We start from the raw sequence: 23,631 nt of genomic DNA, 5'->3' as shown, positions 1-23,631 counted from the left end.
TAGATTTCACTGTCTGACTGGCTTGAGACTGGCTTAAAGGCAGAGACCAATGAAAGTACATTTACTTAGAAGGTAAACAAAGCAATCAAGTGGAGGAGGAAACAGTTTAGTGAGCAGAGTCTGCATGCCCAGGAAGTCTTCCTGGCGCTCGAGACAAAGACAATGAACAATAGAAAATATAAAGGGAACAAAAAGACATTCTAGTTATCCAACAGCAACCTCTGAGCCTCTGAATGGTGGATCTTCTTGGCCTGAAGAGCAGGAGCTGCTGGTAACTTGCTGTAAGTGACAAACCGTTTTAAGCAAAGGTATAACTTTTAAGGAATTACATTTTAGGCTCTAGAAAAGATGTTATTTTTGTAACCCTTTTTTCTCTCTTTTATTCTTGCCTGCTATCAATTAAATCTCTGTTCTTTATTAATAAACTTATTCTTAGTTTTACTCTAAGCTATCTTAGTGCTGTTATATTAAATATAGAGAGACTCCTTAGCTAACCTAGCAGACTGGTGTGTACACCGTCTCTTTCAGGGCAGCAAACGTAATAATTTCTGAGTATCTAGTGAGAGGGACTGGAAACTACAGGCAGAAGTCTCTGAGGAATTCAGTTACTGGGGTGCACTATCTGCAAAGCAAGGTTAAGACTGGCAGAGTCTCAAGGAGCTTGTGGGTGAAGAGGACAGACTGGTGTGGCAGGGAGCTGACACAGTCTAATCCCCCATAGACCAGGGTTCTATTCCTGGTTTTGCCACGGTCCTGCTGTGACACCTTGGGCAAGTCATGCTCAATGTCTCTGTTTCCCTCTCAGCATTTGCCTGTCTTGTCTATTTAGATTGTAAACTCTTACTCTGTGTGTGTGTGTGTGTGTATACCAAGCCTAGTACAATGGGGCCCTGAGTTTCACTGGGGCCTTTAGGTATTACTGTAACACCAATAATTAATAATGAGATCTGGATAAGAGACTTTGATGTTTGTCATTATTGAATATTGGCAAGTTATCACTGTGAGCCAGATCCTCAGTGGGTGTAAATCACTATAGCTCCCTTGGCTGATTGGCACCTGCTGAGGATCTGCTGTGTACCTTGAACAATGCGCCCACGTCCCCTGAGCCCCATGGGATCAGATTTTCACTTCACCCAATCTAACTAGATGACCGCACTTTTCCATCCAAAAAAAAAAAAAGGGGGGGGGGGGCTCTTTGATGGCATCTTCACTGCCAAACAGCAAAAGGTACAGCCTGTTACTGTTGCTGGGTTGCCTTTTTAGTATTTCACTCTCCCTGCCCTGGGCCAGATCCCCTGCTGATTAAATACATGGGACCCTTGGGAGGTGTCAAAGTGGGAGATGTCAGACTTGCCAGAATCTTGTTGTGCATTGAGGGGGGGCAGGGGTGGGGAGGAAGTGGACATTCAACTTAGGCTCTAATCAACCCTGGGTGAGACAGAGTCACCACATACTCTCTACACCAAAACCTCTGCCACTGCTCAAGGCCTCCTGGGAATTTCCCTCTCACACACACAGATGTTTCTATCAAAACTCAGGTAAGGACTTTTCAGAGGATCTTGCAGAACTAAACTCAACTGTTCTGATAAAAGAAGCAGTAAAAGCACACAAGAGGTCCTCCTCTCTGTTTATTTTCAAAGAACAGGCAGAGAACAGCTGCAGGTTTATGCAGCACAATGATTCATGGAAGGGTGGTAGCCAATGAATCACAGAGCAATCACTGCTGTCTTTCGTTTGATCTATCCCTCCTAGCCAGTACAGGCTGCTCCTGCATGCTTGGTGACTAGCCAAGGAAACTATGGTTGTTTCTGGACCTTCCCTTTTGTGTGTAATGCATTTTATTTTCCTTGTATCACACAGAGTAGACTAGCTCTCTGCGAGAGGCTATTCCAGACTGCTGTGTAGGAAGCAACACCTGTCTTCAGGGAAATAGACAAAGGAAAGATATATCTGAATTGAACCTCTGGCCCAAGCAGCTAAGAAGCTGATCCTGAGTGGTGGTGGGCATCCATAAGTGCATCATCGCTGGGAAAGCCCTGGAGCGATGTGGAGCATTAAAATGATCCTTTGGGGCCTGGTTTTCAATAGAGTTTGGCATGCTGGGTGCTGAGCTCCTCCGACAATATGGCTGTAAGTATCACAGTGGGAGCAGAGCACTTTTGAAAATAACCCCAACTGTGGCACTTGAAAATCCAGTCCTAAACATGGTACTGTAGCATCCGTTACCCTGTGCTGAGGCATCTGCGTCTCAAGGTCTAGTTATGGGGTCCCACCTCAGCCCACTGGATTTTGTTAGCTGATCTATGTATGTGCACATGCCAAAGCTATGAAAACACATGCACCCACACTCAAATAGGTTATAGGCACTTGTTTAGTCACACACACACACACACAAAGTGGCTCAATGCATCTGCCTCTACTTGCCCAGTAACAGGAGTCAATTAGACAGCAAAGAAAGAAAGCCAGTCCTGAAGACTTTTCTGCATAACCTGCCCTGAAGCTATGTCTAATGGATGGGGAGGTAAGGCACTGTTTCTTAACCTAAGTAAATTAAATAACTCCTAGGCCATAAAAGGCAACACTTAATAGCAACTAAGAGGAGATTAGTGTCCAGGGTGAGCCCAATGATGTGTCTTTATTGTCTCCCCAGTTTATACAAGTCAGACAAAAAATAAGAGTATTTAGCCGTTCAACCTTTTGGTGGCACCCATGGCCATAGTAGCTAAGTGCTGGACAGATGCAGTGTAGCTGTACTGTAAGGTCCATAGTGGACTTCATAGCCCATCTTCGCCCACATACGTAATGCACAAGATAGGAGTGTCTAGTCCTCAGGTGAGACTAAGTTCTAGTTCTGGTTTTGCCAACCACTTGCTGTGCTTGGATAAATCACTGAAGGCCTAATTTTCAGAGAAGTTGAAGGGCAATTACAGGTGCTCAGCACTTCTGAAAATCCAGCCCTTAACCTCTCTGTGCCAAATGAAAATCCCACTAGCACTTCCCCTTGATCTACCAACTAGGATTTATTTTAAAAAATGGATCTTGCTGCTTATCACCTCTGCCCTTGGGTGCCTTATGGCACAGAAAACAGCTATGAACCATTAAATACAGCCTTCCCGCCAGCTGCTTGTGAAGTGCTCTGCAATGCATAAATGCTAAATGCTATTATCTGCCTAAAGCAGACTTTCAAGGGGGAACAAAAACATGGCTACCACTGACCTCTCAGGGCGAGTAAAAGTTGGAGCACAAATGAGACCTCTCAGTTCTCCACAGTGACGTCTTCCTCTTTCACCTGCTCTCGTCTTCAATGGGATACAGGAAAGAGAACAACTGAAAAAGAAGGAAGACAGCCCTCAGCAAAAAATTATTCCCTTTCCCTATATTAAAAAGCTAATAGCTTGTCTTTCCATCAAACCTTCATTCTGTAACATCAGAGCGTCTGCTCACAAAGTATTCTGCACGCGTGTTTGTTGGGAGGAGGAAAGAGGGAGGCCCCTGTTGCAGCTCTGGGAGATATGATGGTAGGCCTCTAGTGCTGGAAGCTGCCAGAAAGGGGCAGCCAGTCATTGGGTTTATAGTCACATGTCTGTAATATCATGTAAACCCAGCTATTGTTTCTGTCAAGGCTGCCTAAACCACAGCACAGGTGCACTCTGGCAACACAAAGGAGCCTAAAAAGGGGTGGAAATGGCTCCCTGAGAAAGCCCATGGAGAATATGCCCTGCACAGGAAGACACCCCACCCAGTGTAGAGCTGGCATAAGGACTCCAAGCCAGCTCTGCTGCCAGCCCCTGGCATAGGGGGCATGTCAGGATTGGGACAGGGGTATGGAGTGGGCGGAAGTGGGCAAGCAGGGGTGGGAAGGGGGCACATGGCCACAGCACACAGCTCTACAGTTATTCACCAATTGCCAGAACTCATAAGGAGCTCCAGAAAGCAACACAGATAGAACAGTTCTGAGGCGGACACCTGGAGCCAGGAAGGGCCCCTGGCTGCTCCAAAACATGCGGAGCACAACAGTGGTTTAAAGTAACCTTTTCTCAACTCCAGCTCTGGAGTCTTCACTATGAAACCCTACGGGACTTTCGCTGTGAAGTCAAATGGGTAGCCAGCTCCAACTTTTCTTTCTTTTTCTTTTCTTTTTTTGGAAGGGGAGGAAATGAGGAGGAGTTTAGACAACTTGCCTATTCTCCAGAAAGAGCACTGCATGGGGAGACTTGAAGTCTCCATGGGCTGCATCTTTACAGAAAGACTAAGAATGGCTACTGTGAATTACAGCCCAAATCAGGCTCTTGATAAGTTGCGTTTGGCAAGGCTTGGGAATCCTATGTCACAAACTGCAGGACATGAAAGGCGAACAGGAGGCAGGAATTCACCTAAAGCCACTTATTTATATTGCAGACCAGGACCCCACTGTGCTAGACGCCGTACAAAACAGAATAAAAAAATCCCCATCCTCCCATGATCAGTCTTCCTCTCTCAAAAGCTAATATTAACGTATCCTCCTAGTGAGAATGCTACAGTTTCTTCCCCCCACCCCACCCCACCCCCTGCCTTGCCCTTTAGCTGCTTGTGGAGATACAGCTGGGGAACTGGAATTCCTACTTGTAAGCAGTTGGCACACATCCCCCTCAAACAAAAATCCTGCCTGGGGTTCTGGGAGTTAAAGGAGAGCAGAAGTATAGTGTTAACGGCTGAGCTGACTTGTCTCTACTCCCACTGCTTTCCTTCCCCACCCCAGAATAGAACACCGTTTACTTCTGTTGTCTTTAAAGTCACACTCCTAGCTGCAGAACAACAGGAAACAAGTGAGTCTGAGATTTTTCTCAAAATGCCAGGCAATGCAGAAACACTGAGGATTCCACATGCAAGAGTTTTTCCTCTCTCCTGAAATCTCTGCCCCTGCTGGCAATGCTGCTGGGGGTGAGGATGGGGCTTTGGCACTGATTTATCTCCTGCAAAGGTGGTGTGTGTGACGGGTTGGATCACAGAAACCCCTGGGAGCTGCCACCTGATGTGCCCAGACTACTTCCACCCCTGCTTTCCCTGCCAGCTCAGGACTCCAGCACCCTGTCTTGCTGAGCCAGACACTCCCATCTGCTCCAACACAGACCCAGGGTCTGAATTACTTGCCCTAAAGCTACAGGTTTACCTGAAAGCAACTAACAGAAGTGTGCTTGTCTTTAACACTTAGATGCCCAACTCCCAATGGGGTCTAAACCCAAATAAATCCGTTTTACCCTGTATAAAGCTTATACAGGGTAAACTCCTAAATTGTTCGCCCTCTATAACACCGATAGAGAGATATGCACAGTTGTTTGCTCCCCCAGGTATTAATACATACTCTGAGTTAATTAATAAGGAAAAAGTGATTTTATTAAATACAGAAAGTAGGATTTAAGTGGTTCCAAGTAGTAACAGACAAAACAAAGTAAGTCACCGAGCAAAATAAAATAAAATGCGCAGATCTATGTTTAATCAAACTGAATACAGATAATCTCACCCCCAGAGATACTTCAGTAAGTTTTTTCCTCAGACTGGACACCTTCCAGGCCTGGGCACAATTCTTTCCTTCTTTCCCCTGGTACACCTCTTGTTCCAGCTCAGGTAGTAGCTAGGGGATTCTTCATGATGGCTCCTTCCCTTTTGTTCTGTTCCACCCCTTTATATATCTTTTGCATAAGGTGGGAATCCTTTGTCCCTCTCTGGGTTCCCACCCCATCCTTCTCAATGGAAAGACACCAGGTTAAAGATGTCAAGTATCAGGGGGTAGCCGTGTTAGTCTGTATCTACAAAAACAACAAGGAGTCTGGTGGCACCTTAAAGACTAACAGATTTATTTGGGCATAAGCTTTCTGAGGTTTTTACTCACGAAAGCTTATGCCCAAATAAATCTGTTAGTCTTGAAGGTGCCACCAGACTTCAGGTTAAAGATGGATTCCAGTTCAGATGACATGATAACATGTCACTGCAAGACTTTATTGCCCACTTGCCAGCACACACATATACAGGAAGACTAACAGGTAAACACAGCCATCTGCAGACAATGGTCCTGGTTAATGGGAGTCATCAAGATTCCAAACCACCATTAATGGCCCACACTTTGCATAATTACAATAGGCCCTCAGCGTTGTATTTCATATTTCTAGTTCCAGATACAAGAGTGGTACATTTATACAAATAGGATAATCACACGCAGTAGATTATAAGCTTTGTAATGATACCTTACAAGAGACCTTTTGCATGAAGCATATTCCAGTTACATTATATTCACTGATTAGCATATTTTTATAAAACCATATAGACTGCAATGTCACAGTGTGATCCAGCAGTTTGAGTACAGCATCAGGACCCCCAGCATACTACTCCTGGCTGTGACATTAACTCACTTTGTAGCTTGGGGCAAGTCACTTCACTTCTTGGTCTTCATTAATACTGACTAACCTGCCTTGCTGGGATGTTATAAGGATTGGTGTTTGCTACACACCTGGAAGAAAGGGTTAAGTATTACCAAAAGGCCAAAACCCAGTTTTTACTGAGGCAGATGCCCCTTGAAGTTATTAGGAGTTTGAATAGGGCCCACAGGAAGTACAAGGGATAAACTGGTCTGCAGGAAATACAAGGGATAAACTCTCATGTACTTCCAACATCCCTTATTCTTCCTCCTCCTCCCCTGCTGCAGTTCTTGTGGTGGAGACAATCTAAGCTGACGGGAGACCCGTCGGCTTAGTAACTGCTGCCTCTGCAAGAGATGGTAGCTATGTTGGTGGGAGAACCGACCCGGCACTATCCACATCAGTGCTTAGGTCGGTAATAACTTGCTCAGGGGGTGTGAATTATTCACACCCCCTGAGCAACATGAGTTGGACTGAAGTAAATCGGTAATATAGACAAAGTCTTAGATCATGGAACAGTCTCCCAAGAGAAGTGAGAGCAGCCCCAACATTTGAGACACTCTCAAGTCGCCTGGAAAAAGCACTGGAATATAAACGAAGCTAGAAAATAATCCTGCATTGTCAGGGAGCTGGGGTGAGTGAGCTAGAAGGGACCTTCCTACCTCTACTGTCTGTGTTCCTAGGAGAGCCATTTAAAAACAAATGGGCAACATTACCAATGTTAAAAAAATAAAATAAAAAAAAATAATGAAAGGTTGCCAAACTCTTCTCCAGACGCTCTCTTTACACCAGCTGACTGAGGCTGAGTGACAGAGCACCACTGCCTGCTTTCTCCTCCTCCCTGATGTAAAGCTGCCGACCTCAATGCCCAGCACTCCAGACAAGGGCTCTGATTTCCTAGGACCAGCCTTTCGGTCTAGCTCAGCTAGATTCAGAGTCCTTGCATGTATACACAGGTCTCCACCAGATCTTTCCCCTGCCTGTCTGCACTCCTGGCAGCACTCACTAGCTCGAATAGCTCGCGGACTCTTAACTGAGGCTCAGACAGTGCAGCAACTCATGAGCCAAATGTCCAGTCCTGCCCCCTCATGACATACTGGGCCTGAAACCTTCAGGAACTTCAGCTGTGTTCTACCCTTTGTTGAAGCTCAGCATGGTTCTGCCCCCCGTACCCCTTCCCTTGCAAGAGGATAATCGTCCCCAGGATGCAAAATGCGTTTTTCATTTAAACCAGTTAGAACACGCTTGAAAGTCAAGCCACCAGTGCCTCTAGGGCTGGTGAAAAGCCATGAGTGTGATCAAACTCTTAAACTATATGAAACAAGGAAGCTACTCAAGGGGCAGATGTATGGAATGGACATGGAGCTGAATTCCCCCCCCCTCCCCTTTTTGATTCCCCTTTGTTTTTTAAATAATCTAGAAGAAGCATGATCTAGTGCAGAAGTTCTCAAACTGTGGTTCATGGACCACCACTGGTCCACGAGCTTCATTCAGGTGGTCCGCAGATAGTTCCCTCTAAGGTGCGCGCCTGGGCAGCCTCACATGAGAGAATGAAGGGCCACCCACCTAATTAGTGGAGCCGCGCAGGCATGACTCCACTAATTAGGTGCCTGGACCCTGAGAAGACGCACATATAAGGTGAAGTGGTGGCCTTGGAGGGAATAGGGGGTAGGTGGGTGGGGGCAGTGGAGTGAGAAGATGGGGTGGGGGGAATTTGAGACATGCAGGGCTGCGGCGCCAGAGAAAAAGGCAACTTTCCCCAGCTCCAGGGCTGTGGCTGCCGGGGAGAGACTCCCCTCCTTCCCAGCCCCAGCTCGGGGGCTGCCGTGGCAGGACATATTCCTGGAGGTTTCATCATATGACATAACCTTTAGTTGAAGATTTAGATAAAGATTCATCTTTAATTTGTGAAGACTTCAGGGCAATCCTGGAGGATTGGCAACCCTAGGCCAGGAGGCTACAGGCCACAGCTCCCAGAACCTGATCCTCTGGAAAGCAACAGGTCCCTCAAAACAGATTCCAAAACAGCTGAAGGTGGTACACGGTGCACAATACAGGGCTGCAGACAGAGCAGGTTTGGAGCTGGACACTCCATGCATGGATTAATGAAAGCTCTTCTGTGCAAACCTCATTATTGTGTCTGAAATAAGGCTCCTTTCATCCCGAAGGATCCCAGAGCACTTTATACTATGTATACACAGGAACCACTTCACCAGCCACTGAGCTGAAAAGAGGGATAATAAAAGGCTTTTCACTCTTCACTAGAAGTGCCAGAGCTCAGGGCCTGCTGTGTGTTTTCAAAGAGCTCCTTGCGATCTGGACCAGAGGAACAGTGGATGAGTTAGGTCAGTCTCACCTAACAGACAAAACAAACCTGCTGTGACTACACTACCTTTTCCCCTCTAAAGTTCCCTATTGTTACTACTGGTGTAGCTCGGCCATGGTGGCAGTGGTAGCCTAGACAGGGAGCACTCAGGGTAGTCCAGCCTCTGGTGTTTTTAACGCCATGCTATCAGTGATGAGCTGCCAAAATTTTAGGAACCTGTTCTTCCACGGCACGGCAGCGGTAGCGGGTCCTTCAGTGCTGGAGCGAATGAAGGACCCGCCGCTGAAGACCCGATAGGGAACTGCCCGGTGAGTACAAGGTCCCCCCCCCATCCGACCCCCACCCATGTCCTGCCCCCGACTGCCCCCCTCAGAACCCAAAACCCATCAAACCCCCCCGCTGCTTGTCCCCTGACCACTCCTTCCCGAGACCCCCAACCCTAACGGCCCCCCAGGACCCCACCCCCTACCCAACTCACCCTGCTCCCTGTCCCCTGACTGCCCCGGCCCCATCCACCACCACCCCAACCTCCCACGCCTACCCAATCCCCCGTCCCGACCACCCCCCCAGAGCCTCTGCCCCCTTCAACCTCTCCCCCCCCGTCCCCGGGACTCCCTGCCCCTTATCCAACCCCCCAGGCCCCAGCCCCTTACCATGCCGCTTACCCCCGCCTCCTCCCCTCCCAGAGCCTCAGCATCCAGGAGCAGCCCTGGACAGCGCTGCAGTGGCGTGGTGGCTCCACCAGGGCCCGAGCTCCCGCCGCTCGGCCCGGAGCTTGCAGCCCCACCCCGGCCTTACCTGGCTCTGAGCGAGGTAAGCAGCATGGTAAGAGGCCGGGGGGGTTGGATAAGGGAGAGGGAGCGGGGGTGGGAGGGTTGGATGGGTCAGAGATTCTGGGGGGCGGTCAGGGGATGGGAAACCAGGGGGGGGGTTAGGTAGGAGAGAAGGCGGGGGTGGGGGGGGGGATCCTCAGAGTCTCATGGGGGCCCCTGCGGGGCCCAGGGCAAATTGCCCCACTTGCCCCTCCCCCCCCCCTTACCTTGCCGGCAGCTGCTCAAAGCGGCAGGTCAGGGAGCTGTGCTGCTGGCAACTCAGCACGCTGCGGCTCTGGGGGAGGGGGGCGAGGGAAGGGGGTGACGGGGGGAGGAGAGGGGCCGGGGGAGGTCCCAGCTGGGACTCCTGGGAGCTCAGGTTGGGGACAGGACGGTCCCCGCGGGCGGAGTTGTTTGCCCACCCGCCCGGCCCTTTAACAGCCCGTTCTCCACCGGCGTCTAATTTTAGCAACCGGTTCTTGCGAACCGGCTCCAGCTCATCACTGCATGCTATCCAACTCTACTCAATGCCCTTATGTAAAAAGCAGGGCTCTCGCCTACACTAGAGAACTGGATCCAGTGCATTATGCCAGTTTAATCACAAGCTATTTAGTGCATCTGCATTCACCATGCTGAATCCATGTAAGTTATGCCCCCCTCCATACAGACTAATGTCCTGATCAATTCCCTGATCATTCCCACTCAGGCCTTGGCAACACTTGAGAATTCACAGCGCTGTGAAGCAAGCGTGCAGCGCTGCAGGTGCTGATTACACTGGCGCTTTACAGTGCTGCACTCGGGGGCGGGGGGGGGAGGGGGCATTTTCACAGCACCAGTGTAGCCAAGGCCTCAGTTCCCACAGTTGGTGCATCTGGGCGATTCCCCAAGGTCCACAGTGCGCTGTGGTAGGACTAGTTGAATCCTTTCAGCTTCTCTGAGTCCACGCTGGCACTAAATTAGTTCAGATGAACTGGTTAGACCGTTTGTAACCCACCTGTAGACAGTGAGGGGAATTTCTGTGTGTGGGTGCAGCGCTTAACAACTATTCTAAGGGCCTTAACCAGTTGAATTTTTCTAGTGTACATCAAGCTCTTTTTACAAGACAGTTTCACCTCATCCACACGAGCTAGCCAAACTATGTTGTAACTTTTCTGCGCAGCAGGTAAACACCATTGGCTGAACTGAGTCCACAGAGCTCTTATAGAAGGTGCTTTCTATTTATTATTCACAGATCTTTCAACATCTTCTCAGTCCCCAAGCGAGTTATCAGCAGATTTTGGATCTACATGCAGTGTTAGGTGTGCCCCAACGCCAGCAGTTAGTTATCACACAGTAATTTCACACAATCAGTTATTAGACTTTGAACCACAGCAATAAAAAATATTTTCAGGAACCACTGGAAGAGGAGATAGCTGCTAAGGTGCTTCTATAGCCCCCAGAGTCATCGTAGCAACTGGGCAGGGCACCTCAGCACCATTAGTGTATTTATCCTCACAACACTCCTGTGAGGTAGAGCAGCACTGTCCCCATTTAACAGATAGGGACCTAAGGCATGGGCAGACTAAGGCCTTGTCTACACTACCAAGTTTTGTTGACAAAACAGGGAATATGTACACACTGTGATGCAACTTTTGTTGGAGAAAATGCCTAGGTTTGGCGACAAAATACATCCACCCCGATGAGAGACATCAATCTTTTTCATCTACATTTTTCTCAAAGTGCCAGTGTAGACACCATGCTTGATTTCATTGCTTTAATTGGCCGCCCTGAGGTGTCCCACAATGTCCATCATGACCACTCTGGTCAGCAGTTTGAACTCTACTGCCCTGCAGCCACGTAAACATCCATCTGCCCCTCCCCCTTAGAACCATCAGGAATTTTTGAAATTCCGAGAGGTCTCATTGCATCTTCCCAGGTGACCATGGCAGGTTATCGCGGCAAACACTCTCCCGCTTGGACCACTGCGCAGCTATTGGATCTGATCAGTATATGGACAGAGAAGTCTGTGCAGTCACAGCTGTGCTTGAGCCGTAGGAATTGGGATACCTAGGGGCACATTTCTTGAGGCTTGTGTGAAAAGGGTTATGATCGGGGGACGCTGCAGTGCAGAGTGAAGATAAAGGAGCTGAGGCAGGCGTACCCTAAGGCAAAGGAGGCAAACCGTTGCTCCGGTGCTTCACCTAAGACCTGCCAGTTCTATAAGGAGCTGGACGCTATCCTCAGTGGTGACCCCACCCTCACCGCCAAGAGCCCTGGGGATACTTTGGCAGGCCTGGCAGCGGTGGAAAGAGGACCTAACCCAGAGGATGACGTTATTGATGAAGAGGTGGAGTTAGACAACGATATGGAGCTCCCAGCAAGGTCACCGGGTGGGGCAGGCACTCCAGAGGTGTCTAGCTAGTCTCAGCACTTGCTCTCTGGCGAGCAAGAAGCAGGAGAAGAGATGCCCGGTAAGTGGCTGTAGTTTGCGTAGTGTGGAGGTGAGTTCAGGGTATAGAAATGTAGGAGGCTGGCTGCGTTTCTGTGAGCCGGACATTTCCCTGTGTAGCTAATCGGTACAGCGGAACAGGGTGTTAATGCATGCCGAGATCTCACAGGAATCCTGCAGAGAGATCTCCAGGAAAGTTTCCTGGAGGTAATTGACAATCCTCTGCCGAAGGTTCCGTGGGAGAGCAGCTTTGTTCCTTCCCCCATTGTAGGACACTTTCCCGTGCCATTCGGCAATCACTTGTGCAGGGACCGAAGTGGCACACAGGTGAACAGCATAGAGAGCAGGGCAGAAGCCACAAGCATGGAGTAGATGTGCCCTCATTTCCCTGTTTACCTTTAGCAGTGAGATGTCTGCTAGAAGGACCCCCGCCTGTGGAAAAGTGTGGGGAATTTTAGAATTTTTTCCCTAGTTGGCTGTACCACGACCCTTGCAGTGTGTGTGCTCTTTCCCCCCCCCCCCCATTTGCAGCACCATTTCCCCCCCACCCCCGCCAACACTCACCATGCTTTGGGTGTTCACAGAGATGTGTGCTTGCCAAGGGTCAGTGAGAAAGTGATTGTTATGTAGCAAAAGGTGTATTTAACTGAAATATTTCAGTGCTGTGTGTGAATTTAACAATCCCGCTTCTCTGCATTGCAGGGGCGGCTCTAGGCACCAGCAAAGCAAGCACGTGCTTGGGGCAGCCCATTTGCAGGGGCGGCAGGGATCCAGCATGGGAGCTGAGAACCAACAGGGGGCCCTGGAAGCTGTAGTTCCTTGGTTAGCTCCCTGCCTATAGAGCCAGCCCTGGAGCAGGGAAAGAACTACATTTCCCAGCATTCCCTTGGCCATTACCAACAGGAAAGAGGGGGAGGGAGGGAGGAAGCTGAGACCTCATGCTGCAGCCTGCTGTGAATGGAGAGCTGCACTCTGAAGGGTAGGGATACCATATTTTAACATTCAAAAAATAGGACACTCCATGGGGAAGGGAGGGTAGCCCCACCCTGCCACTATCCACTCCCTCCGACTGCCCCCCACAGAAACCACAACCCATCCAACGCCCCTGATCATCCCCTCCTGGGACCCCTGCCCCAACTGCCCCCCAGGACTCCACCCCCTATCTAAGCCCCACTGGCCCTTGTCCCCTGATTGCCCCCTCCTGGGATCCCACCCCCATCTAAGCCTCCCTTCTCCTTGTCCCCAACTGCCCCCTCCTGAGACCCCCCCCCCCCAACTTACCCCCTAGGACCTCACCCCCTACCTGTCCCGACTGCCCCCCAAACCCCTGACCCATCTAACCCCGCCTTCTCTTTGCCCCTTGACTGCCCCCCCCAGAACCCCCTACCCCTTCTCCAACCCCCCAGTCCCCTTACTGTGCCACTCAGACCAGTGTGTCTGGCTTCGCACAGCGCCAGACACGCTGCTGCATACATGCTGCCGTACTCCCCTGTGGAGCCACAGTCCCCCCCCCCCCCCCCCCCCCCCAGCACCTGCCTTCCAGATTTGGACACCTCAAAATTCAGGAGTGCTCAAGCTCAGTTTGGGCAGCTGTTACTTCATTTCTCCCAAATCAAATATACTGATCCACTGTAACTTGCTGTAGAAAAAGTAGGATAAAATTGAGCAAGAAATGCTTCCCAGTGGTTATTAGGACTGGAATTGCTATTTTCAACAGCCATTGCCTTTTGTTTGTTTGTTTAAAAGGAAGACAGTGATATTGCATTGGCAAATTCCCCATAGAAAGAAAGAGTGGAACAAAAGAATAATAAAGGCACCTCAACTTTTCCTCATTTATGTAGAAAGAACAGGAGTACTTGTGGCACCTTAGAGACTAACAAATTTATTAGATGCATATATATGCATCCGAAGAAGTGGGCTGTAGTCCACGAAAGCTTATGCTCTAATAAATTTGTTAGTCTCTAAGGTGCCACAAGTACTCCTGTTCTTTTTGCGGATACAGACTAACACGGCTGCTACTCTGAAACCTGTCATTTATGTAGGACAGTCTTATAATATGCATCCAGATATCCCCCAATCACACAAGCTGAAAATTGTTCCACGTTACTGCAGTTCTGTAACCATATGGGAACCAATCCTGTCGGTGTTCTGTGCACATCCAGAATTCCTGCTGAATGACCCGCCCTGGGAGCGAGTTACCAGTGACCCAGGGCTGCGGCGGAAGGAGGCTGCAGGGGGGGAGGGGGGGGAGAAGAGAGAGAGCCCAGGGCTGGGGCGGCAGGAGGTGGGGGGGGGGGGCAGTGGGGGGGAGGTAGGGGGGGAGCTCAGAGCTGGGGCGGCAGGGGGGGTGCGGCGAGGAGCCCAGGGCTGGGACGGGGGGGGGGGCGCACAGCCAAAATTTTTTTTGCTTGGGGCGGCAAAAAACCTAGAGCCGGCCCTGCTGCATTGTCCCTTGTGCTTCGGCAGATGCGGCCTTCAGGAACAACACTTGGACCCTGGACGAGCGTCTCTGCCAGATAAAAAAGCGCCCAAGACAGAGCAAAGAAGACAGATGTGTTCCGGGAGGAACTGCTCTGCTCCAATGCAGAGAAAAGGGAAAGCAAGGAGTCCTGGGAAGCGGAGCGGGAGGACAGAAAAGAGAATCAGGAGATTGTTAAGGATGCAACTGAGAAGATGATTAAAGTAATGGAGGAGCAAACACAGATGCGGAAGTCCTTAATAATGCTGCAGAGTCAGCAGATTGGTGCTCCCCCTCGCCGCAGCACATTCAGAACTCTTTTCCATGCCCCCCCAGACTCCGCCCACATTTTTCTTTCCACTGCCCTGGACTTCTCAGTTTCCCCTTCACTCCACCCCCTCAGACAACTTTCACAATGATGGCTAGACCCACACACAGCTGTGAAAGTTTGCCCTTCCCTGGTTCCTCCTTTCCCAGCGGGCACTTGTGTGTTTGTGCATGCTGTTTCTTGTGCAATAAAAACAAAGTTTTCAAATGGTAACTTGTCTTTATTTGTTTCCTACAAATTGAGATAGCAGGCCCTACTAATACACACACAGGCATGTTAATCATTTGCTTACTGTAATGTAAGGCCCCAAATATCACCTTTGCTTCCTAGGAAAACTACATGTAATGTAACATTGAAGCACCACTCACAGATATACGCATTACTGGTTCTCATTTTCAAAGTGTTGCCTCAAAGCTTCCCTGATTCAAATTGCTCCCTCTGGGCTCCTCTGATAGCCCTGGTGTCTGGCTGCTCAAAGTCCGCAGCCAAGCAGTCTGCCTCAGCACTCCACCCCTGAGCAAATCTTTCACCCTTAGCTTCACAAAAATTATGCAACGTACAGCAGGCAGCTATGACCATGGGAATATTGTCCTCATTAAAGGTCTAAACTGCCATAAAGGCATCTCCAGCACACCTTTAATCTGCCAAAGGCACATTCAACGGTCATCCGGTACCTACTCAGCCTGTTGCTGAACCGCTCCTTACTACTGTCCAGGTGTCCCGTGTAAGGTTTCATGAGCCACGGCTGTAAGGGGTATGCCAAGTCTCCCAGGATCACTATGGGCATTTCAACATTCCCCACTCTAATCTTCTGGTTTGGAAAGAAAGTCCCCACTTGCAGCTTTCTGTACAGGTCAGTGTTCCTCAAGATTCGTGTCATGTACCTTCCCAGATCACACCACGTTGATGTCAACGAAATGCCTATGGTGATCCACAAATGCCTGTAACACCATGGAGAAGTACCCCTTCCTATAGATGTACTCAGTTGCAAGGTGGTCTGGTGGCAAAATTGGAGTGTGTGTGCTATCTATCGCCCCTCCACAGTTAGGGAAACCCACTTATGCAAACCCGTTCACTATTTCACGCACATTTCCCAGAGTCACGGTCCTTCGTAGCAGGATGTGATTTATTGCCCTGCACACTTGCATTAACTCAGCCCCAACGGTTGACTTCCCCACTCCAAATTGGTTTGTGACCGACCAGTAGCAGTCTAGAGTCGCCAGCTTTCACACAGTGAATGCCACACGCTTCTCTACTGATAGGCCGGCTCTCATTTTGTTGTCCTTGCGCCACAGTGCAGGGGCGAGCTCTGCACACAGTTCCAGGAAGGTGGCTTTCCGCATCCGAAAGTTCTGTAGCCACTGCTCATCATCCCACACCTGCATGACGATACTCACTGTTCATTGCTTGTTTCCCCAAACCCAAAAGCGACAGCCTACCCTGTGCCGCTGTTCTGTGAATGCCAAAAGCAATCTAAAGTTGCTCCTATCCATATCACACAGCATGTCAAGCACCTGGGAGTCTTCTTTAGTCAGGAACTTCACGATTAACTGCACTGCCATGTCTTCATGACAGTTAACAGAGCATAGGAGAGCATTGCAGGATCCATTCCTTCTCACAAAGATGCTGGGGTGCATAGCAAAGAAGGGCCATTGAAAAATGCCATGAAAGAAAGCTGGAAGTCCATGGAGTGCTGGGACAGAAAGCAATGCATCACAGGACATAGAGCCCAGTCCCAAGATGTACCACGACCCGCTTCGCCTTCCCACAACACCTAGCGACAGAAGGTGCATTGCTCACACTGTCAATGACAGTGCCCCAACTGTGGATGCGCTCTGCTGACAGAGGGAGCGAGTGTGAACATGTGATTCTGATTTTCATTATGCCAATTTCTGAGTGTCGACATCACCTTTCAGAGTAGCAGCCATGTTAATCTGTATCCGCAAAAAGAACAGGAGTACTTGTGGCATCTTAGAGACTAACATTTATTTGAGCATAAGCTTTCGTGGGCTACAGCCCACTTCTTCGGATGCATAGAATGGAACATATATTGAGGAGATATATATACACACATACAGAGAGCATGAAAAGGTGGGAGTTGTCTTACCAACTCCGAGAGGCCAATTAAGTAAGAGGGAAAAAAAACTGGTGACAAGCTCTTCTAAAAACGATAGCGTAGCTAGAACCTTCATGGGCTAGGAAGTCTTTTCCATCTATCATTTCTACATTTCTCTGGTTTCCATTTCTCTGAGGGCTCAGTTTTTTGAAGCCGGAGTATCTCTGGCTATTATTAAGGCTTTTCCACAGTTGAGATCAAATATTGAGCCTGTTCAAGGGCAAATTAAATGATAGTTCATTTCCTGAAGCAGTAGGAGCCTCTCTCTTTGCTGCTGTAGCAACAGCAACGTGTTATGTGCAGGAAACTCAGTACTGAACTGCCTCTAAAATAATCGTCCTTAGAACCAAAATGAACACCCTGTTGCTAGAAATAAAAGTCCCTTCCATCCCTCCCTCCCTCCCCCTCTTTTGCAGCAAACTTTAATGGATCCACAAAACCATTTACTCAGCTGTTTGTAAAGCAGCCTGCAAACATCACAGAGAAGCATCAGCAGGTGAATAAACAAGGGGAAGGCATGGGCTGTTTAAAGGCAATTACAGGCTGGCTGAGTGCCAATGTTAGGAGGGGTGGGGGAAACAGCACACTCAAACAAGCTGTAACTCAAGTTCCTCTGAAAGATGCCATACTCCCTCTCTGCCCCCATTCATGCTCCACTGTCCCTACAGGAGCCAGTGAACACTCCGTCACCAAGGAACTGTCGACACACAACTTTGTGCTGCTTTAACTATACCGGTACAGTTAAGGGGGTGCCACGCCTCACAGAGCAGATGCAGTTTTAGCAGTATACTTTGATGCAAAGTAGACTCTGAATCCATCTCAGCGAATCACTGTCCTTATTGAGAATTAACACACCACTGATCTGTAGTTGAGAGAAGAAATCCACTGCATTCCAGCACAGTCTGTTAGTCAGCACTCTGATTATGGCTGGGAAATCCTGGACTGGATTTCTGCAGCTAGCCAACATGCTCCATCCTTCCATCTCTCTGGCTACCAGGGCCGCCCAGAGAATTCAGGGGGCCTGGGGCAAAGCAATTTCGGGGGCCCCTTCCATACAAAAAAGTTGCAATGCTATAGAATACTATATTCTCATGGGGGCTCCTGCGGGGTCCGGGGTAAATTGCCCCACTTCCCCCCCTCTGGGCAGCCCTGCTGGTTACCCCAGAAGGAAGGAGGTAGCCTCATCACAGATGAAGTTTAAAAGCAGTTTTGGGTTCACTCCCTCTATTTTCTCCCTATACAGTTTAAGGCCAGAAGGGACCATTAGATCATCTAGTCCAGTGGTTTTCACCCTTTTTCCATTTGCAGACCCCTAAAAAAATTTCAAATGGAGGTGCAGGTCCCTTTGGAAATCTTAGTCTGTGGACCCCCATGGGTCCGCAGACCACGGGTTGAAAACCACTGATCTAGTCTGACCACTTGCATAACACAGGCCAGATGATCTCACCTAGTAACCCTCTATTGAGCCCAATAACTGATTTGACTAAAGCAGAATCTTCCAAGTCAAGACTGGATGCCTTTCTGAAGGCATGAAGAGATGGAGAATCCACCACATGCCTTTAGTTAGTTCCAATGGTTCCGCTCTTGCAGCGGCTCTGCCTGCTTCTTTAAGCTCATTAAATACTAGCAGAGTTCAAAGGGAAGATGCCAGTGTGACAACTGCCCAAGGTAATGCAGGCTCACAGTCCGCTTCCCAGCATGTTCCCATGGCAACAGTGGGGTTGGGGGAACAACCAGAGCTGTGGTGTTTAAATTCGGCCTTTAAGATCTCAGCACTAAGAATGGGATCTTTCCAGTCCTCAGTTTTTAACAGAAATAGTGAGAATTTTCAGGAAAGCTATGGCCAAAGTGTCCAGACGTGATCAGTGATTTTTAGGCACCTCCATTTTTGGGTGCCAACATAGTGATAATTTGAAGGGGCCTTTTTTTTTTTTTTTTTTTTTTTTAAACAGGGCAGGAGCTCAGCACTTTCTGAAAGTCAGGCCCTTTTAAGACCTCTCAAGTTGAGCAACTGAAAAATGAGGCTCATAAACAAAACAAAAAACCCAACCCCAAGCCACGACTCACTTCTGCAAAGGTAGGTTTAAATCTAAACTTCATACTGGAAGTAGCCATGACAACCTCACATAGGATCTAATCCCATTCCTGCTGAAATGAGTTGACAGGTGTATTGCTACTGATTGCAATGGCAGCAGGATCAGGGCCATACTAGTGCAACTGAACCAACTCCTCACGTCAGCCTCACACAAGTTACAAAACAGCATCTATCTAGAAGGCCCCTTACAATCAACCTGGACTCTAATGATCTCAGTACAGACACAGAGAAGGAAAGAATCTGAACAGGGAGATACAAGGAACACAGGTACAGACTGGCCCAAGCAGGATGGGGGGTGAAATACAGCCTTGCTACGAGATTAATGGCCATGGGCTGTGTGCTGGCTCCCCTCCCCTTGACCACAGATATTTAACACTGTCAGGGCTTGTCAATATGGGACAGTTTCACCCGTTATACAGGAATAATTATACCAGTATAGTTACACTGATAGAGTTACACTAGTGTATCTCCCGGTGCAGACAATCCCTTGGGAGTGGATGGTGAAGAGGGGCAGCGTTTGCTACACATCCCACAGCTTGCATCGGAGGACCGGGCACAGGGAGCATCGCACCCTTCTCCAGCCACTACAGCAGCCGGTTTCCTACAGTACTGATAACCCAACCTCCTGGCTCACACAGCAGCCACAGGCTAAAGGGAAAGCAGCCTAATGGTTTCTCCTCCCCAAACACAGAGAAAGACCTTGTCTACGGTGTGGATTTCTCCTTATTTCAGCCATCAGAGCAGCTACAGTAGACATGGGAAGCTGGGGGTTTGCACTGCTGCAGCTGCCTCAGTGGTTGGCAAATCCCCAGCATAGACAAGGCCAAGGGTGGGAGAGGACTCAAAGTGATGTGCCCCCCTGGAGGAGGAGAGGTTCCTAAACTCCCTTGCAGACCATTGTGTGGGCTTCCTGGGATTACAAAGTGACTGGTGTCAGTGGGGCTACAGAACCCAAAATACAGAGAGCAGCTCTGCCTCCTACTAGGCTGCATTTCAATACACTTTTAAGTTCATCCCTTCCCACTCTAGTGCTCCATTTACTGCCACTGCAGAGGAATCTGCAAACACAAAGCCAAGTGTTTTCCTGTAGTTATGCAGTTATTTAATTAAAAGACAGAGAACCAAACAGGGAGAAGAGGGTGGGAATCCAACCAGGGTTTTTTTTTTTGTTTGTTTGTTTGTTTTTTTAAAGACAACACTGCTCAGAGTGTTTGTGGCACCTCAACCCACTATGTGATCAGTTCTATCTAAAGCAGTGATCTCAAACTCAAATCACTCCGAGGGTCACATGTGGACTAGTACATTGGCCCAAGGGCCGCATCACAGAAACCTTCCATGAGGCCCCGTCCCCGCCCCACCTCTTCCCACCCGTTCCCCAAAGTCCCTGCCCCAACTCCACCCCCTCCCTGCCCCTATTCCAACCCTTTCCCCAAATCCCAGCCCCGCCTCTTCTCCACCTCCTCCCCAGAACACGCTGTGTCCATGCTCCTCCCCGCTCCCTCCTGGAAAGTCCTAAGTGCCATCTGTGACAGCATACCCCATAAGGCTTTATGGGGGGGCGTTTATAAATGTATGTATGATATAACTGAAATATGTTTTGTGCCGCCTGTGCCACGTAACATATCTCCGTAAAGGTTATGGTCTACTATATCTATTCATCCTATTTGTACATATATATCATTTTCCACTTGAGGTTAAGAATTTGGGCTGTATGCTTGCTTGATTTCTAAGTAAGCTCTGTGAGGCATTTGGTCAGCTTCTTTAGGAAGGAATTCACCAGGTTAAGTACCTGATCAGGAAACACTTGGGGAACAATGCATCTTGGAATGCTCCAATCCACATGAGAAGTCTTCCTGGAGACATGCAAGATACCATGTGGACAATGGCTTCAGCCTGTAAAGACTGAGTCATGCAGGGACATGTGACTTGCCCAGGTGACCCCAGAACTCCATCTTGGAGTTGGACTTTGCATAGGAGGGAGGGGGGGGGTCTCCACCCACAAGAGAGAGTCTATTTAAATCCGTGGGAGACCCCTCCATGTGGTCTTCAGCTGGCTAAAGAAGGAGCCTCTCCACCCCCCCCAGGATACTTGAAGGAGACTAGCTTGATTATCACTTCAAAAGTTTTTTTTTTTTTTTCTCTCTTAATTAATTGGCCTCTCAGAGTTGGTAAGACAACTCCCACCTGTTTATGCTCTCTGTATGTGTGTATATATATCTCCTCATTATATGTTCCATTCTATATGCATCCGAAGAAGTGGGCTGTAGTCCACGAAAGCTTATGCTCTAATAAATTTGTTAGTCTCTAAGGTGCCACAAGTACTCCTGTTCTTCTTTTTGAAGGAGACTGAAACAAAGGACAGTAACTACAGGGGGTGTGAGTGATAGCTGGACCCAGGCTAAAAGGAGCTTAGCCTGTAAAAGGGAGCACTCTGGAACTGGTGAGGAAATTATCTGTATTCAGTTTGATTAGGCATAGATTTGCGCATTTTATTTTATTTTGCTTGGTGACTTACTTTGTTCTGTCTGTTACTACTTTGAACCACTTAAATCCTACTGTCTGTATTTAATAAAATCACTTTCTATTTAGTAATTCACTCAGAGTATGTATTAATACCTGGGGGAGCAAACAGCTGTGCATATCTCTCTATCAGTGTTATAGAGGGCGAACAATTTATGAGTTTGCCCTGCATAAGCTTTATGCAGGATAAAACGGATTTATCTGGGTTTAGACCCCATTAGGAGTTGGGCATCTGAGTGCTAAAGACAAGCACACTACTGTGAGCTGTTTTCAGGTAAACTTGCAGCTTTGGGACAAGTGATTCAGACCCTGGATCTGTGTCTGGAGCCAAACGGGAGTGTCTGGCTCAGCAAGACAGGGTACTGGAGTCCTGAGCTGGCAGGGAAAACAGGAGCAGGGGTAGTCTTTGCACATCGGGTGGCAGCTCCCAAGGGGGTTTCTGTGATCCAACCCGTCACAGCCATCAAACAACTGTTTGGTGGCAGGAAAGCACTGGGAGGCAGGCGGAGGAGCAGGGACCCAGCATGAGGGGGGGCGGGAGGAGAGCTTGGCGGGCCACAGAAAATAACTCCGGGGGGGGGAAGGCGCGCAGGAGAGCTAGGCAGGCTGCTTGTGGCCCGCAGGCTGCATGTTTGAAACCCCTGATCTAAAGCACCTCCTGCTCAGAAGTGGCACTTAGTTTGTGCTTGCGTTCTAAGAGCCCCAGACGCTGCTCTGTGACTGCATGCACAGCTCCCCATGACATCCGGGGGAGTTCAGGGTGCAGCCCTCAAGCAAGAAAGTAAACAATTAAACAGCAAGGCGCAGTTGTCAGGGGAGATGGATGTTAATTCTTCCCTTACAGATTCCACGGAGGCCAATGCAAGATACCAAGAGTGATTCACAACCCATGACTCACTCCCACTGCTCCTGGCACCTAAACTATGCTGTTGGCTGGACAGCATGTCCAAAATGCTGGCATGATTTTGTTTGCATAGCTTGGTTCTATGCAGCATGGAGATTCTGCTGAAGTCTTTCTTCCACTGTATTTCTTCCGCTCTTGTGTTACCTTCATTGGAGACAAAAGCACCTTTGAAACACAACGCTGCACACACCAAAGGCTACATCTGCTTTTAGAGTTTAGGGGTCACTAATCAGCCACTTTAAAAAAGAAAGATCCACAGCACACACATCATTTTAAAAGGTCACCAGAAATTCCTGCCTCCAGTTCATCCTGTCCCACTATTTTCACTGCATTCTGTGTGGATGAAATGTGCTAGATTGACATAAGTAGTCTATGATCATTTGTATATGGTATCTGAGCTCACAGTGCCTTTGTGCTTGGCACTGTGTGTACACAGAGTAAGAGACGGTCCCTGCCCTGGAGAGCTTTCAATACGAATAGACAAGACAGACAAAGGAAGTATTATCCTCATTTTCCAGACAGGGAACTGAGGTACAGAGCGGTTAAGTGAGTCACCCAAGGTGACACAAGAAGTCTGTGGCAGAGACAGAAATTGAACCCAGAGCTAGGACCGTGCTTTGTTGGCAATAAACCTGGTTGGATGCCTTTGTACCTTAATGGATCTTGTAGTCATTGGTCGGTTCACTCGAGGTCTGCTACGACAGTTGTCTGCGCAGAGCTGGGACAGCACACAGAGAACAGACACACACAGGCTGCCAAACATCTAACCACATCCTCTTCAGCAGGTTTTTATATGTTGTACATTGAAGGGGATTTAGTACAGTGATAGTGCTTTGGTAACTGAGGAGCAAAGAGGCCCAGGAAACGGTTCTGACTGCATCTCACAGCAGCTTAAGTCCTTACATTTACAGTCTGTTAATGGCTCTGAACTTCTGCCAGGGAGAACGCTCCTCATCTCACACATAAGGACCCCCCAGCTTTCTATGGCTCAGTATCATTCGATGCAGCCCAAACCCAGCTTCAGATGCAGACAAGGAAAGTGGCACTGATGTAGCTGAGCCCTGTAACACAGTTGTCTGACATAAGTCACATTCACCTTGCTCATTTGTCAGATTTCAAATACATTAGTGACAAAGTCTCTCAAAGTTCTTTTTCTTCCCTGCCCACTCTGCTCCTGCACTCACCTGGGAGGGGGTATGTGCTGCAGTTGTAATTTCAACTGCATACACTGGCACCTACATCTTTTTTGAGA

The 23,631-nt window shown here is 48.7% G+C and overlaps 1 protein-coding gene across 4 annotated transcripts in view; it reads right to left on the bottom strand.

Annotated features, from left to right (window-relative positions):
* Window positions 1-23,631, bottom strand: part of CD151 (CD151 molecule (Raph blood group)) — a 62,278-nt gene that overhangs the window by 32,186 nt on the left and 6,461 nt on the right. For 3 of the 4 annotated variants that reach the window (XM_005307290.5, XM_042862175.2, XM_065594654.1), the window contains exon 2: window positions 3,217-3,327. The exons of the other annotated variant lie outside the window; for it this stretch is intronic. The gene's annotated coding sequence lies outside the window, so the exon portion shown is untranslated. The remainder of the gene's footprint in view (window positions 1-3,216; window positions 3,328-23,631) is intronic. 4 annotated transcript variants of the gene reach the window in all.

This window comes from Chrysemys picta, chromosome 4 (genome assembly GCF_011386835.1).
Source record: "Chrysemys picta bellii isolate R12L10 chromosome 4, ASM1138683v2, whole genome shotgun sequence".
NCBI classification, from domain to species: Eukaryota; Metazoa; Chordata; order Testudines; family Emydidae; genus Chrysemys; species Chrysemys picta.
This window is presented reverse-complemented; position numbering and strand designations above follow the sequence as displayed.